We start from the raw sequence: 17151 nt of genomic DNA, 5'->3' as shown, positions 1-17151 counted from the left end.
CCTAAGATGTTTACGAAACTAAAATAGGGAATGGATACCACAGAACCCCAAAGACAAAGGACGATAGAAAAGGCCTTACCCAATATCAACTGCTATGAAGCCAAAAGCAAGTTTTCCCATGACCAAACAGACGCCAGAAGACAGTAACGTATTCGCAGATCTCTGGTACCCAGTAGATGCTCTACAACCCTTGCTGCATCTCCCACTTGAGTGTTCCTCGTGCGCTAAGCCGGCTATCTTTTCCCTACGCAGCCCAGTAGTCACATTTTGTTTTGCTTCAATAGGAGTTTAGTTTTTATGTTGTTGAAAGTATTGATTTTATTAGCTAAAGTTGCTTCTTAACCTTCAAACAGAGAACTGCAAGGCAGAAGGTTTGAAATAAAAGGAAAAACATGAAGAAAGACAGGACAGATGCATATGGCACAGGAGAATCGGGAGTTTGCATGTGTTTGTACACATGTCCTACAAAAGGCAATGACATTTGAATTTACATATTGCGTTATAAAACTTGGTTGCTTTCTCACACTAGCCACTGAAAGTGTTCAGAAGTATCATAGTGCCTACCAACCGGCTGGGCACAGAAGAATAATTTCACCCTTGGTGGAAATTGTGCTGAACTGCGCTGCTCTGCGGATGGACCGAAGGGGAGAATTCAAGCGCTCTGAGGATTCCCAACTCATTCTACGTGAAACGTCAAAACAGCCTCCAGCCCTTGTGTTGAGTTTGCCTCCCGTTGGTCAGCACCTTGCTTCGCTTTCTCTTTCAGCGTCACTAGCTCATCTTCTTCTGGTCCAGGGGATAGGAAATCCATATCTCACATAATTAAATTTGCACTTTCTTGACAACTGGAGATTGAGAATTTTTAATGCATTAGTATTTCGCACCTCTTATCCTGTGGCTTTCTTGTCTCATCTTTTTTTTTCTGCATTGCCATGTCGAAATAATTTTAAAAGGAAAATGATGTGAAGCACTGAGAAACAGCACAGAACAATTTCCACCCCTCCCTTTAAAAACTGGCCTACAGCGACATTAATTAAGTGAGAGAAAATATCCACATGCTTCAATTCTGAGATGCTATGATAGTTAAACAGTGGGACTTGAACCAATTTATTTTTCTTTTGAAAACGATTTTAATGTTGCCATAATACCATTTTCTCATCTTCAAAGGTCAAAACAAATACAATTATACTTGAGCATTGGGAAATTGTCCTACAACTTCCTACTCTTTGTTTTTCTACGCCTTCCTCTTGGCTCCATGTAGACTGAGTGCTTATTTTTCTTTATCCCTGCTACTATTTTCATTTGACGTTATTCCCTTCTGGTAGAACACTGTGTACTTGACCTTAAAAAGGGGGAAAAAAACCCTCTGTATGTCTCTGTGTATGAAAAGCAGGATAGAGTAATGAGGGGAAAAAACACTTCAAGATTTGTATGTTTAATTAGACTGTGTGTTTGGATTGCAGAAGAGACCATGTTTTGTAACTCATAACAGCAGAAAGGAATTTGTGAATGTTGCTTACTTGTGTTTAGAAAATGAAGTTTAAGTCCACACGGGTGCCTGAACTTAAGTGACAAACCAGAAAAGAAGTAACAATCTTTAAAAATATAAATGTACTAGTGTTTTAGGTCTTGTGTTTTTTTTTTAAGCAGAAATTGTAGTGTTGAAATTAAACAGAAATCTGGACTGGTGTGATTGATTACCAGGTAAAGGCACTTGTCACCTGATGACCTGAGACCCACACAGTGGAAGGAGAAGACTGACGCTTCAATTATGCCCTTTCTCTTCCCTGTATGTATCATAATATGTGTTTGTGCAAATGCACACACACACACACACATACACACACACAGAGACAGAGAGTATGTAATTTCAAAAATTAAACAAAAACTCTAAGTTCTTGGAAAAGAATGGGCTGCATTTTGCAAGACGGTTCACTGCGGTGCCAATAGCCAGCACATGTGGATCCCCACTGGTAAAATGTAGTTAAACTTCTTCATGCAGATCTACTCCCCATTCTGTGTATTGCTAGCTAGTATTCTTGCTATTGTCTCTTCCACTTCCTGCATGGGTCCTCTTATCCAAATTCCCTGGTATACTTCTGAATGATGATTCTCATTCCTGGTACAAGTGTTCTTAGCAGCAGGTACATAAAATGCAGCCAGGAGTTTTACCTTGAACAAAACAGACAGCAGCTATCTTTATACCTTTTCAAGGAGATTGCACGCCCCAGCTGATGCTGAGGCCTGAAATTCTTAGCATTTTCATCAGCTGTGGGCACACCGGCCATGTGCATCTCTGGGATTTTCGTAGAACAAGCCAGAATGTGCCCTCCGCCTTTTCCAGTGGCTTCCAAATGAACACCCCTGCAAATGATTTGTCTCCAGCAGGAGATAGATTGCTTCTGCGTTTGTGATTATTGCCCTTGCCAAGGATGCTGACACTCTCTGGTTACCTCACACTTCAGGCTCCTTATAGTACCTGTACTCATTTGTCGAATAGATTTTGATGAAATATTTTTGATTGACAACATGATGCCAGTTCATAGTAAGATAGTTTTGACATGTGTTCAAGGACAAGAAATGAAAGCATAGGTTTGAAATCAAGACTTTCTTTTTTTGTTGTTGTTTTAATAGAATAAAAGTTTGTTCAGTAAAAGCTGGGGTGCAAACCAAAATGGATTTGCAACCTTCGTCTCCAGTCTCCAGGGTGCCCTGCGTAATAACCTGCCAAGAAATGCTTGGCTTCTCAGGAGTGCTTGTCATGCGGGATGTCATATCACTGTGATCCTGAAGCCTCCTATGGTCCTCCATCTGCTTAAGTTTGAGCTGAGGTGTGGAATCAACTTCGAAGATTTCTGTAATGTGTGTCTCGGGTGGCTTCTGAAAGCATTTTTCTCTGTGTGTTCCCTTTGGAATGCTCGTGCATGTTCACAGAATCCTCTACTGGGTGGAGCAAGCACTAGGATTGTGTTACGCATTGAGAGTCTATAAGTCATCTGTTTTAAACACCAGCTTAACCACTGCCTGCCAACATCACTGCCTCGTCCCCTTGGAGGCTGGGTGTCTTCCGATCCTTAGTAATTCCCTTTTAAGCATAAATGGCTATACTCATACACTGTGTTCTGGACTGGTTTCCTAATGTGATTGGGTAGGAAATAACAAAAACAGAACAAAATGAGAGGGGCATCAGGAGGAAAGGAATGATGGAAGAAAACTGGGAGGAAGAGGGAGAACCATTTTCATGGAAGAGGTGGAAACAGCCAAAACAGACTCTACACAAATAATTATGGAAAACAATGAGCCTCACTCTAGAGTTAAATTTTATTTGACTGCTGTGTTGTCTCATTGGGATACATCTGCCTTCATTTGTTATTTATGCAAATCCAGCATCTAGGTGGGATTTTAAAAAGAAATAATTTGGCAGTTGAAAATAATGCAAGCCCCCTGTCCCTAGCTGGGAAGATGTCCTTTCAGAGAACTGGATGGACAGAAATGCACTGGGAGCAATTGGAGTATTTCAGGCTTCATCATCTGACATTTGAGGTCTAATCTATATAAATTAAGTCACTTACGTAAGAACATTAATCTCATACTAATGCCCTACCAGAAAATCACACAGCCTATTTCACACAAATAATTAGAGGAAGAGAAAACCCCTGAAGGCTGGGGAGATGCCTCCTCAGGAGTAAAACGCCTGCCATACGAACCTGAAGGCCTGGTTTGGATCTTTAGCACCCACAGGAAAAAAAAATGAGGCTCAAGGGTGCCTGTGTATAATTCCAGCATTAAGGAGACTGAGATAGGTGGGTTCCTGGAGCTAACTAGCCAGCTAACTTAGCAGAATCACTGGCCAGCTAGCTTAGCAGAATCGCTGAACTGCAGGGTCAGTGAAAGACTTATCTCAGAAAAATAGATGTAGAGCAATGGTTCTCAACCTTCCTAAGCCGTGACCCTTTAATAGAGTTAGTGCCTCATGTTTTTTAATAGGATTTCTAAAATTATTTTCGTTGCTACTTCATAATTGCAATTTTGCTACCATTATGAATTGTAATGCAAATATCTGTGTTTTCCAATGGTCTTAGGAGACTCAAAGGGGTCGCGTCCCACAGGTTGAGAAACATTGCTACAGCATGGTACCGATACCCAATGTTGACCTCTAGCTTTCACATAAACACACACATGCTTTTGCATCTGCATGAACATGTGTGTATATTTGCACACACATACACAAACACCATGAAATTCTTATCTGTAACATCAAGTTCTGACTACCTAACATTTTAATTTAATGTGTTCACCAAGGGTATGTCTATAATAAGCTAACCCAAAGCTTCTCCAAATAAAGACCCTGAATAAGCTGGAATTTAATAGAGATTTATAATGTTTTCCTTAATAGCTCTAGTATTAATAAAAACTTGGAAGTCAGAAATTGGGATAAAACCTGATAAATCCAAGGAACAGCAGAGGGACAATCCACTGACCCTACTCTCCAAATCCAAAAGCCCACAAAATCTCTTCAAGACCCTCCTTCTCTCTTCCTGTCCCTCTCTATCTGATTTCCTTAGTCCTCCAACATCTCTATGGCTAATTCCGGTCAGCCAACCTCTAACTCTGTCCTTTGATTCAGGTTTAAACTTTATTGGCACCGTGGAATGGCAGTGAGAACAATTCTCCTGCAACAGAGATTGAGTGATCAGTGCCCACCCCCAACCCAGGACTGAAACCCAGGAAGAGGACCTAGCACTCTGTGGCTTGATAAGCCCTCCTGAAAATTAGGTGCAAGCTGAAGTTTGGGAACCTTCAGCAAAAGCCTTTGGACTTCAAAGGGACATAGGCAAAAAGACCTGGCAGATATATTCTAACTTCATATTCCATATTCATTTCTAAACTTCGATTTTTGTATGTTTAAAATATGTCATAGTTAACAAATCCATATTGTATGTCAGAAGTGCGTGTTTATATTTTATTGGTAGGGCCACGTGGAATGTAAAGGTTGGGATACTGTTTCTGTTTAAAACTCTTACTCTACAAACCCGGCTGGACAGTCAGCCACCAACACTGTCTGTGCTTGCACTAACATATTTATTTCACTAGCTGCTTCTATCATGATTTACAAGTCACTTTCAGTACACTTTTCTCTTCTTGTGGAGAGAATTTCTACATTTCCAGCAAAATGGTAAGAAAGGGACACTACACTGCATCCACTCCCTGAGGAAAAAAGGTTTATAGCGGCACTTTTAGCTGCAGTAACGCCATCTTTCTTTTTCCTCCCAATTCATTTCTGTTCAGTGTGCAGAAAAATACCCATACAGTAGAAAGGAGCTTCTCTCCCCAGGCTCACCATGTCCTTTTCTCTTTCTCATGGCTCTTCTTAGATGGGGAGATCCTTGCAGGGTGGAGACCCTGTTCCCATGGTAGCTTCTCCCAGTCCTCCACAGACATCAGCTTGCATTAGCCTAGTGGGTCTCTTATGTCAGACAAAAGACAGACATAAGTGGACAATATTTTACACTTATTCTAAATGGTAAAGTGGGAGTAAAGCTGACTTTTGAGTTCAACTATTTGGGGGTCTAGTAAGGAAAACATAAGAATAAATAATTATTTTCTTCCTAGTTGAATATTTTGCCTAAAGCATGCTGTTAATCTTACCCAGGGTACTAGCATATAAGGGCAGTGCCTTCCTGTGTACCTGTCTCAGTAATATTGTGGAGGAGCTAAAAGCACAAACATAGGCTTCAGTCTTATCTCTGCTTTTACTTCTGGCGCGACCCTCACCAAATCCCTCCTGTCTTCCTGTAGGCCTCACTGTTCATGGAGAATAATGATAGCTTCCACTTCAGAGACTCACTCTGGAAGCCAAAAGGATATACAAGCTTAGGACAATGTCTGGACTGTAGTAAATTCCCCACAAGCATTACTTTGTCTTTTGCTAATGCTGAAGGTTCCCAAAAAGTATCCTATCCACTGTGATATGTCACTACCATCGGGGAAACTCACCAACTTGATGGTTTTTGTTTTGTTTTCCAGAATGAGTGAGTGCTCATGAGTTTGCATAATGCATACTGCTTTAAACATCAAAAGTAACGCCCCCCCGCTGGAGAGACTGACCTACATAAACATTTGCTAGTGTCTCCCTCCTCGTGCTGCTATGTCTGTCTGCATGAAGAGCAATTCCTGTTCTTGAGAAAACCACTGGCAGAGGTGCCTAATGGCACAGTGTGCTTTATCAATAGGAAAATAGGGAAACTCATACGTCGCACTTCATGCTGGAGCTATTTAGTTGGAAATTTGCTGGCAGTAAAATGCTATCAAGGAGGGAAGAAAGGACTTCAAGCTTTTTATAAGTGCTCAAAAGACATCCCTTGGTCTTAGAGGAGATTATGCAACATTCCATCATCAAATAAAAAGACCTTGGAGTGGTCCCACCTCGACATAAGGGGAGGAGCTCAGTCCTGCCTCAACTTGATGTACCATGCTTTGTGCAAGTTCATGGGAGGCTGTCCTCTCTGAATGGAGATGGAGGAGGAGGGGATGGGGAAGGGGGGATGGGAAAGGGGAAGGGCCAGCAGGAGAGAAGAGAGGAGAAACTTGTTGGTATGTATAATAAATGAAAAAAAATGTTATTTAAATTAAAAAAAAACTTAGGGTAATGGTAATCTTCATGAACTCTTAAGAGGAGTTCAGAAAAAGTCACGAATGCCCTTTTACATGCTTTTCCAAATTTGCTCTTTTTTGAGTAGAAGAAACCCACCAAATGCTTTTTGCACCCGTGATTAAGTAAGAGAAATCCTGTAACCCAAGTCTAAGGGTGGCTAAGATAATGGGCAGAATTGCCAGCTAGGAATTTTCCCCTTGTTAATCTGGATTTGCTATGATCTCCTAAGCCCCATGCAGCACTCCATGGGAGTCTTTTCAATCGTGGTATGAAATATGTATGACTGTACTGCTGTGATATCTAAAGTACTCCATACCACTGAGGCTTCATGCGGAGGCTGGGTGTTGAATTTTCTCTTCTTACCTGGTCCCCAAAGGTGGCGTGATTGACTGCAGTGGACCAGAACCCCTCACTGCACCCAGGTTACTATTACTTTTCTTTACCAGTTACCCCTCAAGAGCTCTTTGAGGACACTACGTCCTCAAAGCCCATGGACTCAAGTTTATGGGCTTCCCAGCCCAGTGTCATTCCCACCAGCGGTTTTGTAGCTTTAAGGATACAAATGGCTTAAGACTGCAGTTCCCTTTCAGAAGGGTTTCTGCTTGGGATGGAAATTTTTCAAGCTTGGAATTTGGCTTTTTTGAGTCCTTTGTCTTGCCTGAAGGTTGCCCACTCCCCACTGCTTGTGCAGGCTTGCTGATTAGCCCTGCATTGCTCCTTTCTCCCCCCCCCCCCCCCCCCGCTTCTGGTGGCCCTAAACCAGGACATTTAGCAAGTCGACACATTCTTTCTTCCAAATGTGTTTACAATGGAACCAAATAGAAATTTTGGAATTGGGAAGACAAAAATGCTTCTTTGATGTCTATCATGGGGATATTTGCTCTGATGCAGGGCCTCAAGCTTGTGTCTATGGTCCAGACAGGACTGCTCGCTTCTTGCTTGACTGTGTGTTTGGGCAGTTTACCCAGCTCTTCACCCACAGGGCATCAGAACACCCACGCTGGTGTCTTGGTGAAGCACCAAGCAAGAGAGTTCATTCCCTCACCTTTCAACTTTAAAGTAGAGAATTAAAATAGCTGAAGGTGGAGAGGTTCTTTTAAAGTGAGAGGCTGAGTAATAGCTTCATGTTATAACCCACAGTGCTCTGAGGAAAGTCCACACACCATTTTGTAGCTGCCATGTTCTTCCTCCATACACCCAAAGGGACAATCAGGTCGGTGACACTCATGGACGAATCTCCTTATTTCTGTTCACAGATCTGCTAAAGAAAGACATTGAGCTTCAAAGATCTTATCTTGCTTTCTTTAAAGTATGTACTTCTTTGTCAAGTGTTAAACATTGGTTTTTTTTTCCCCAGGTTTTACCTTGTTATTTCTCAATTATATGGCTTGTTTCATGATTCAGATTCATGATTTAGCTCAAGAGCCTTTGAAGATTTTAAATAATTGCTCCAGCATGATTCATAATTTATTAGGAAAGCACAGATTGTTGTGAAATTTTTATACATCCTTAAATAATTATCATTGCTAGATCTCCGACTCTGTTTCATATCAAGGAAAACAGTTTTGTCTGGGAAATTTGACTCTACCATAACTATTTTTTGACTTCTTCTGAAAGCGTCTTTCTCACAGATGGCCTTCAACTTGCAGTGGAGAGAGTCTTTGTAACAGTAAAAAATAAAACGGTGCTGTTTCCCAAGTGGCTGCAGTGGTACAAAGACCATGGCAGGCCACAAAGGCAGCCATCCCAGGCAGGAAGCCCCCAAGTGTCCCTCAGGCCACAAGGGGCAGTGAGTTCCAGGCTTGGAGCTGCGTGGTGGGTAAGAGACAGAGATGGATAGGCATGCCATGCAGAGTGAGGTTGGATATTTATTTAGTGGGCTATGGGAGAGGGAGGGAGAAGGGGGATGAGGAAAGAAACAGAGAGAGAGGCTGGGGTGGTAGGGGAGAAGGAAGAGAGGAGCCACAATAGCAGCTACCTCTTTGGGAGAGTGACTGAAAGGAAAGGGGCTCCGGCTGAAAGCAGGAAGGAAAATCTGCCTGCCTCAGTGGTGGGAGTAGGCAGAGCTTATCTCCATTACAGTCTTAATAAATCTATCATTAATTGAAAAACTTAAAAAGAACAAATGCCTCGGCACACGTCTTCTGAACATGCTGCCTTGGCAACATAGCACACTGTAAAGTATTTCTTCCCTACCCTCTGGATCTTGGAGCTGATGGTAGCTGAGCTCTCTGCTGCCACCTAACATGGTTAGCCCTGAAAAGGATGAAACATCAGGTTCCTACCTAATGGTCGTCTACACCAGTCTAGTGTTTACTGTTTAATGTTTAATTCAGAAATAGAAGGTTGAGCAGAGTCGGACAAGCAAAGTAAGTTTCTAGGCAGCCTGATCATTCCAGAGAGCACAGTCTCTGCAGTAAATCCTTAGAAGAATTTTGGACAAGTACGTAGATCCACTCATCCTTGGAATTTTTACAAGAGAATGTACTGGGAGTTTACGAGGCTGAGTCTTCTAAGCATAATTCCATTTGCTACACTACCATGTAGTCAAGGTTACCCCAGTGTAATAGATAAGGTAAACTCAAGCTTACCTTATCATCTTTTCTTCATCATACTCTTACAAAATAAAATGTGCGTGCATATGTGTGTGTGTGTGTGTGTGTGTTACAGCAGATCTAACCCAGAGCCTTGTGAACACTAAACAACTCTTTACCGCTGAGCTACAGACAAATTCCAATTATTTTTAAGAAGATGAAGAAGGATACACAATAATAAACCAATCTGTAGTGGTGAAACTGAGTTGGCTATGGCATCACCAACACTGTGAGCCCGACATGTGTCTCCTCACTGCACCAAGCCACCACCTTTGCAAGCTGCCTGCGAAATGTTTCTTTGAGATCTGTTGTTTGGCAAACAGTCTAGGTAATGCTCTGGATTATAGACACACAAAGCAAGCTTCCTGACCTTTATAATCCAGTGAAGAAGCTCATAGTGGAATAATTTTCCCTGTATACAGATACGAGCCTCCTGTATCCTGTATGCATAAGGAATTTGCATTGTTATACAAAATATCCCGCATATCTATCCAGAAATGCACACGTCCATATTGGCATAAAATGCCATCTTTTGACAGTTATGCAAAATGCATAAATTTTAATTGCAGGTCAAAACAAATATTTTATTACGTCTATTTATTGTGTGTGTATGTGTGTGATAGTGGGTTAGGGGGGTGTGTACAGAGGTGAGAGGACAATTTGTGAGAGTCTATTGTCTCCTTCCACTACATGGGTCCCTGGGATGGAACCCAGGTTCTCAGCTTTGGCAGTGAGCACCTATACCCACTGAGCCGTCTTCCTAACTCATCACCCCCAAATCCTACTGAGTATAGTACAGGTTTCTTAGTGCTAGATAGAATCTGAAGCTGGAAACGGAAGCAGAAAATGAAAAAAAAAATCACTGGTTCCCCTCTGCATTTCTTACAGAAATTAAAAGTAGAGCCCCAACACAGGGTAGAAGTCGTGAGTTTCTGCGGCTGTCATTAAATGCGGAGAGTTCCATCCCCTCATCCTAAGCCCTTTCAGATGAGCTTTTCTGGATCAATCCCTCAGTGAGTCTAGAACATGGTATTTCAGTCTGCATGTGATACGTGTTTGGGACCCTTACTGCTCCTTACTGCTCTGTGCCCTTTTAGACCAGCACTCTAGGTGAAATCTCTCACAAAATAACAAGGCCACGAGAACAGGCAACAGAAACAGATTTGATTATTAGCTCTTCCATGACTGTGTAGCTTACAGATCACAATTGGTTACGAAAGTGTTGATTGCTGGTTTGTGCTGTTATCTAAAGCTCTCTTTAACATCAGCAAACTAGGTCAAGCTTGGACAGCCCAGTTCTCAGAGTTCATATGAAAATCGTTCATTGGTTTGGACAATATTGATGAGCTCCATAGCTTTAGTAAGCACTGGCTGACTTAATGACATAGGACACAGCTAAGAATCGAGGCCTACACTGTTTAGATAACCCTCAACAGTTTACTACACTGAGCCCAGACAGCCTGATGGATTAAGATAGGAATTAACTGCACGCTGCAAAGACTGGCCCAGACTTTGGATATGATGCCATTTCATGAGTGAGATTCTTTCCGGGGCAATACATAGGATGATGGCCAGCCTTTAAAGATGGTTGGTGTCTGCTTGAAGACAATAGAAATCAGGAGGGAACAGTGAGCCTCAGAGTTGGAAAACTTGATTTCAGATCCAAAAATATTTTGTGTATTACAATGTAGAAATATATAATACTTCTTTAACTTAAAAAATGTATCTTTTCAAGCAACATGTATGTGCATAAGTTTATTATATCTTTAAAAATAAAACTACCCTAACTGTAAGAAATCATATGATCCAAATATAAAATATGTGCATCTGTGAAAATATGTACATATAAATTAAAATATATATACATATATATGCCTATCTATGTATGTGGGCATATATTTATGGAGTCATATAATTATATATCTTATAGTTAGTATAAGTATATATGTACACACATTTATATACGTATCTTTAATATGTGTGTGTATATGTTTAAAAATAAATCAATTCTGGCTATATTCAGTGAGAAAGTGCTCTGTTCTCGTCATGTGATCTTTGGTGCTATGCTCACCCCAGCAGGTCTTAGGAACGCAAAGTCAGATAGCCTCAGCCACAAGCCTCTGATGGCTGTAAGAATCACAAGACCTAGTAAGACCAGGATCTACAGAGCTATTTTCAGACTCCATATAATTCCTAGCCAGAGACCATAAAGGGGAAAATGCTAAGAAAGTCAGAGGAAAAATAGAGAGGCCAAGAAACTCTCAAGCCAAAAAGGGTATACGGCGAGGAATTAGACCAACACAGAATAAGAAACACATTTTATTTTGAGCCCTAAAGAATGTTGTCTTGTGAACGTCAGAGTGTCCTAGACTCTAAGCCAGAGCTTCAGGAGAGACACTACTGTAACAAGAACCAGAAGCTGGGATTTACCCACCATTAATTCTTGAAACTTCTCAGCCCTTAAGAAATTCCCAGAAGGCCCAGCGGAACCACTCCAGCAGTGATCATGACCCACACAGGGGTCACATATCAGATATTTACATCACAATTCATAACAGTAGCAAAATTACAGTTATAAAGTAATAGTGACATAATTTGATGGTTGGGGGTCACCAGCACATGAGGAACTGTATTAAAGGGTCACAGCATTAGTGGTTAGCAACCACTCTCAACAGTCACCATCAATTCCCAACTCTCTCATTCTTCCCATGAGAGTAACATAGAAGGTAAGTTAAAGATAGGGCACAATTCAATAGGATATTTCGATTTTATTTCACCGTAAGCATCGTCATGTCAGGAAAGTGATGGCTACCTGTTTTAAATGCGGTTTTTGCTTTTTAAATGGAGAAAAGGTGCACAAAGCCTATGGTAACGCCACTGATTATTTACTTGTGAGCTCTTTGAAGCATCACAAAGAAATGGCCAAGATTCTGGCGAGAGGGGAGCAAAAGCAACAAGAAGATGGAGCCTGGGCTGAAGCTGCACAGGGTGCTGTCCCTCTGAACCCCAGTGTTTTCCATAAAGGAGTCCAAAGCTTCTCCCAAAAGAGCTGAATTGCACACCGAGGTCGCTTTTGCCTTTGAAAGTCGAGTCTCATTGCTGACTGACTCGGACCGCTCCAGGGCAGAGGTTGGTCCAGGTTTCATTCACGGTGCAGGAAGTCACCGAGCCGGCCATATGTTGCCCTGTAATAACATGCTGTGCAGTGAGAGAAGATGCTGCAATTGCTTTTCCGAAGGCTCCTGAGGGCACCAAACTTGCAAAGACTCTATGAGGAAAACACAGGTTTCCTCCTAACCTACACATTCATAAGAACTCTTAGGAGGAGGCTGGTGAGCAAAAGAGAGATGATCTGACTTTGGAAAATTTTTCTTGTGTCTTGTCAGTCTCCCATTTGTTTCTTTTGTGGAGGCCTCTGTTGTGTATAAAACGTTCAGTCATTGGATAGGTAGGTATCTGGCATCTATTCTGTGTTTGTGAACTTAGATAGACTCTATAATTACCTTCAGGAACTTGAAACCTAAAGTAATTACTGGATCATGCATATCTGTTAGTGCCTTACAATCTGACCAGCTACCTTTCCATAATGTAGACATAGGCAACCATCTTGGGAAATCGCCTTCACTAAGTATGTAAAGCCTGGGTTTGAGTCGGTATAAAAAATAAGTTATATCCTTGAAGAGAAATCGTTTGTGAGGAACCAGTAGGGATCCTTGGGGATATTCAGAAGAGCATTCTACTTACTTAACTCATTTATTCCCTCTTCCCACTATTTGGAAAATAAAACAAAGAATCGCATCCCCTTCTCTTGTCCCTCTCAGTTTCCTGAGACATTCCTTGCTATTTGCCTTAATAACCAAAGCCAGAATCAATTCCCAAAGGACAGAGTTGGATATATTTGCTACGGTGGAAGCTCTGCTTTCCCTTTGTGCCCGGTGATCCCCAAATGCTTCTTTATTTGTCCTTGCTAAAATCTATGACATGTTGAGTAGTTGTCATTGGGTTGTTACTGTCTCGTCTCATCATCTCTTTTCGGTCTAATGGAACATTTATTTAACCATAGCCCATTATGGTAACTGCGTGTAAATAAAGACTATTATGTAAGGGACTAAGGAATACAGTTAAGCAATCATAACCTTGATGCAAGATGGATCGCAGCCAACTTCTGACAGCATTTCACATTCTTTACTTGTTTTCCCATACACAGCCTCATTGGATCCTCGCAGTGACCTTGAACTGCTTCCTATAGTTGTTACTTTGTTTCACAGTGGTGGCAACAGTCTCAAAGAAATTAGGGTGATTTTCCTAAGATCACAATTTTACTGGCAACAGTATGTGTCAGTCTATGCTTTCAGACTCCAAACTGTTTCTCCTGTCTTTGTCTCTGTGCCTTAGATCCTACATACAAATCATTGCATTACACACACCACCAAAACCACAAACTCTTGGCTTGTTTTTCAAAAGTTATTAACAATTGCAGAGACCACCAATGTCTAGTAACTTCAGTGGAAAGAGCAGATGAATTCATCGCCAAGATGTATCCTCACCCAAATGCCCAGTGTAACTCCTGAGTTTGACCTTGCGGCTTTGAAGCTTCCCAATTGTTTGGCTCCATTTATATCAGGTGACTATTTGGGGACAGGAAAGTCCTCAGCAGAGTAAATGCCCACCCACCAGCTAAAGCCAACAATTAACATTTTATTCTGTATATATTTGCTTTATTGCACACCTATTGGCCTGCGCATCCCTCTTCCCAGTCAGCAGTTCATATAACTTTTCTGAAATTGCAGGCATCAGTCAACTTTACTCCTAACTAAGGTGGCACACATTTCAGGAGCTACCCAATTCAACGTGAAATTAAAAGGCACACATAGTAAATACACAAAGATTAAGTGTGCCGTTCATCAGGTTTTGTCCAATGTAGACACTGTTTCACTCAAACTGTGGTGTGCAGTCTCAGCCTGATTTACACTGCCCTCCCTTCCTAGACCATCATCTACCATTTTAAGATATTTAACCATCTCTTATTTCTTTCATTTCCTACACTTTCAAGTGAAGGGAGACTTATTTTGCTTTTTCATGCAAGGGTTTTCTGTGAAGATAATGTTTCAAAGATATGTTCATGTTGCTTTGAGCATAAGGAGTTAGCTATTTTTAACTGCCAGGTATAATGATATCTTTCAGGAATATACCGATTCCTTTAGCCATTTCCTCTTGGTAGAAAACTAGGTTGTTTCCAGTTTGGGGTTCTTCCAAACAAATCCTACAAGCACTCTTGTAAGGATCTATTTGTGAATGGTTTTATCCATCTTAGGCAAATACTTAAGAATGTAATTGCCATCATAGGGGATAAATGTATACTTAATTTTATAAGACATTTCCAGAGAGTCTTCTCCTAAGCACTTGAGTCATTTCAAGTTCCACTAACAATATACCAGAGTTTCTGCTGCCTCGCTGGTGCTCGCCAACGTTGGGGCTATGAGAATGGTTTTCATTCCTATTATTTTCGTCATTCCAGCAGGCCTGCATCATATCACTTTTATTAATAAGGCAAGGATCATCAATGGTTGAGAGTTTCCATTTTCAGAAGACGCCTTGAGTGGTGTCTGCTTTTAAGTCTTCCTGTAACTGGAACTCTCAAGCTTTCTTCAGTGACCCCGGGAGAGAACAAAAGCAGGTTTATCATTTAGTGTTATTTTAACTGTCCTGGGCTTAACCTGTGCTCCAACAGTTGAATTCTTGGTATTTTGTTGGAACTGAATCTTAGGGACTTTTTCTTCTGTAGCATTGAGGCTTTCAGGTGATTAATCAAAATTGTCAGTTTGGTTCTTAAACTCAGTAAAGGAAAAAAATCACTAGTTTATAAGGTTTCTTTGGATGGATTAAGCAAGCATCATTAGGATGCCTCTCCTGACCTAAACTGTGATAGGAAGTGAGTCATTTGGGGTAAGCACAAGTGGTATTTGGAAAGTTATCACCACGGTAAATCACTTGCAGCCCATGGAGAGGCCACAGGTCGCATTTTTAGTTTAATGTCAGTGTTTCCTTGGGTCTTGCAATTTATCCAAGGATGTGAGTGTGTTTTGTTTGAGTTTTTATTTGTTTTGTTTGGGATATTTATATTTTTGATTTCCCACCATTCTGCACAATTCATAATTTGTTATGAAAAATAACCTAAATACATGTTATGCTTCTTGTGAGATGCCTGTCACCCCTGCACCAGGGAGGCAGAAGCAGAAGGGTAAGGCGGTCATAGTCAACTGTAGCTACAGAGAATCTGAGGCCAGCCTGGGCGACGAAAGACCCTGTTTAGTTGCTGAAGCCGTACTTAACTCACTGTTCGTAAGACTAGTCACATCCTAGCCGCTGGACAAAGTGTCCTTCTGTGCACTTTCAGGAAGAGCAGTAAGCTTAAGGGCTCTAAAACGTAAAGAATAAGGCACTCGTTGCAGAGTCTAATGCACTCTGCTCTGGGCATTGCAGAACACAGACACAAGCGACGCCTTAGCTTCTCCTCTGCTCTTGAGTACGTTCCCTTCTTTCTCTAGGCTTCAGTTTTGTAGTTATAAAAGGATAATATGTGAGAAATCATATACAATTTAAGCAGGAAATTCACAGAACAGTTTTAGTATTGATTAATTTTATCAGGTGTATTGTTTTTCTGCCAGGCTTGCTCAGCTCCTTCCCATAATATCTGTGAGGGGCACATTGATGCCAATTCCTAGAAAGCCTTCAGGAATGTGAGACACTGACAGGTGAGCCCTTGGAAACAATTTTAATCAAACATCCCAGTCTCTGCTCTGACTTGTCTTTTCCCAGAACATAATGCATTGCTTTTCTTCCTGGATGCCAAGCAATAAAATATCCTGGTTCAAAAGATGTGTAATGTAGTAGTACTTTGAGACCTAAGCCCCAGAGGCATATAGTTTGCTCCCTTAAATGTAAGAAGACCCTACAGCTTGGAATGACATGGTATTGACCAATTGTCTCACTCATAAATGTGCAGAATATGTGGCAGATTACTATAAGGCTTGTTTCTTTTCCCAATTTTCTTCAATTTGCATATGAGGCACCAGGGTCATAAATAAAAAAAATAGGGAGGTGTGATTGAGATGAGCTGTGATCGAGACAGTTAACCAGCCCGGAAAAGATCCGTTTGCCATATTTTCCTTCTGTCTCGCATTTGGAATATGCCCTTGCCTTCAGATTTTTCTATGCAGAACTAAGTACTGACAGATAATTCATTGGAATCGCTTTTTTCTTCAATTTGAGGGGACTGTTAATTACAGTATTCCTTCAGAACCTAGCAGGACCATTAAGAAATAAGGCAACAGTCTTATTTTGGTCCTTATTCTAAGGACCAAAGGTGATATAAAATTTTGTGTGTGTGTGTGTGTGTGTGTGTGTGTGTGTGTGTGTGTTTAGATGTAGTGGAGTCATGCGGGATGGGGACACTTCTGGCAACTTGAAGGTGGACAATGCCTGAAGTTTGCACGGAGATTTCTTTTGCTTCAGACCCTGGTCTAAAGCTGGCTTAATGTGAGGCAAATAAAATGGAGGTAAGGTAGTGTTTTAACTTCCAGATAAAGCCAAATTGCACAGCAGTTCTGGGATGTACTTTGTTCTATTTGACCCCAAAAGGCCAGGATAGCTGTGCAGGCGTCACAATATGGAGGCTGAGAATCTTGTGTTTTTCTGAGTTATGTAAGTCCTATGGTTAGTAAAACTCTTGTTCAGTGACAAAATACATATTGAAAATGAAAAACAATTTTCACTGTCAAGTTCTTGGCATATAGTTTTTAAATTGTTGTTTGTTTCTAAACTATGATTCCAGAGCTTAAAAAAGTGAACATTTTTTTTAATTGATTAAATGCCCCTGAAAATTGCCACAAGTCCACTTTG

At 41.1% G+C, this 17151-nt stretch overlaps 1 protein-coding gene across 4 annotated transcripts in view; it reads left to right on the top strand.

Annotated features, from left to right (window-relative positions):
* The window catches only part of Rgs7bp (regulator of G protein signaling 7 binding protein), a 103768-nt gene that overhangs the window by 48649 nt on the left and 37968 nt on the right, over positions 1-17151 (top strand). The gene's annotated exons all lie outside the window — the stretch shown is intronic.

This window comes from Myodes glareolus, chromosome 15 (assembly GCF_982192425.1).
Source record: "Myodes glareolus chromosome 15, mMyoGla1.1, whole genome shotgun sequence".
Taxonomy (NCBI): domain Eukaryota; kingdom Metazoa; phylum Chordata; class Mammalia; order Rodentia; family Cricetidae; genus Myodes; species Myodes glareolus.
Note: the sequence above shows the minus strand (reverse complement) of the source record. Positions and strands in the feature narration are given on the sequence as shown.